Raw genomic sequence first — 1760 nt, 5'->3', positions numbered from 1 at the left:
TTCCTCATCAGCACAGTTAAGTGTTCTGGAATTCCCATTATTCAAAATGTTACTCATAGTTTGTTATGATCCAAATAGTTGAATGCCTATGCATGGTCAATAAAACACAAGTAAACATCTTTCTGGTATTCTCTGCTTGAAGCCAAGATCCATCTGACTTCAATAATGATATGTCTAGTTCCATTCAAAGAATGTAATCAATGTCACTAAATGGTACTTGAAGTACTGTTGAGTTAGTGTGTGTTATGCATAGTCTCAACAAAAACAACAACAAACTATGTAAAATGAAACAACCAAAATGGAATAAAAGTGAATGTTGACACATTGTAGAAAATGTAGCTAATTTCATTGAACAATTTGTGTCAAAATTGTCAAATGGGATACTGATTTGCCACATGTACGTTAACCAAAACTGTAATACATTTTATTATTTTTGAAAAAAGGCGTGAACTCTATTCTCAAAGAGGAGTTTATAGTCAATAGGAGGACAGACCTATACTGGTAAATGTAATAAATGATGAAACATACTAAATAGCAATAATCATAGGTATTATAGTAGTAATTGGATAATTATCAAACTCTCTTGCTTCAGGTGATGGGTAGACCACTTCATTGTATGACAATGGATCCCAAATCAGGTAGCTTTAATAATTAAAGGTGGCTTCCGTATTTAATTAATTTGTTTTTAGTGCTTACATGTTGGTTCTCAATATTTTTTTCTCCCTGAACATTCCATTAATAACATTTCCTTTAACACAAGTGACTTCATTAGCTCACTTAATGGGAAGTGGTTGTTGTTAGTACCATGGAGTTGGTACTGACTGATAACCTATATACGGTTTCAAAGAAGTGACTGGTGGGCTAGAACCACTGACTTGGTGATTAGCAGTCCAGTGCCATACCAGTACTCCAATGGGAAGTGTTAGGGGCACATTAAAATGGAGAAAGGCATGTGTACTTTGAATTATAAGGCTGCCTCTCTGCCTTAGGCTTTTCCCCTTAAACTCAGGCCGCTTAGACCCCTGTATGAGAAAGAGATTAATTTCTAGAGATTAGTTGATAAAGAAAGTTTATTGCTAGTCTTACTTTCCACAAAAAGGGGCTCTAGGGCTCTTTGTGGGCTGATGATATAGAGCCTGTTACTTGAGTTACAGGTGATTCTGATATGCCTCCTAAGAATGAGGCATTCTGGCTTATTCAATCTATTATATTTTGTTAGGTATTGCAGATAAAAAGATCCAAGCATATAAAAATACCCTTTTAATATCGTTAAGGGGACTGAATGTTATCTTCGATTGTAAGGTAAATTGCTGGTAATTTGTGGAATACTTTGCTAAGAACAGTGGAATACTTAAAGGACTTTTTGTTAAAATGTAACAAAGTAGGTTCAATATCAGCCTTGTCAGTACTCTTTTTTTTTTTTTATGGCAATATGTTATTATTATTTTTTTGAGTGAGAGAAAAAAATAACTAGAATTGCAGCATCAAATGACATTGTATTACACATGTGAACATCATCTGCAAGATTTCCGTTCAAACCCACCAACTGCTCCATGAGCGAAAGGTGAGGTTCTCTGCTCCTGTAAAAAATTACAGTCTCAGAAACCCTTTATAAGGTTGCTAAGAGGGAATTGACTCAATGGCAGTGGGAACCTGTGGCAGTTCAAACCCACCAGTAGCTCTGCAGGAGAAAGATGGGGCAGTCAGCTTCCATAAAGATTTATAGTCTTGGAAATTCTGTGAGAGAAGTTCTTCTGGAG

Source organism: Chrysochloris asiatica, unplaced genomic scaffold (genome assembly GCF_000296735.1).
Source record: "Chrysochloris asiatica unplaced genomic scaffold, ChrAsi1.0 scaffold00031, whole genome shotgun sequence".
Lineage (NCBI taxonomy): Eukaryota > Metazoa > Chordata > Mammalia > Afrosoricida > Chrysochloridae > Chrysochloris > Chrysochloris asiatica.
This window is presented reverse-complemented; position numbering follows the sequence as displayed.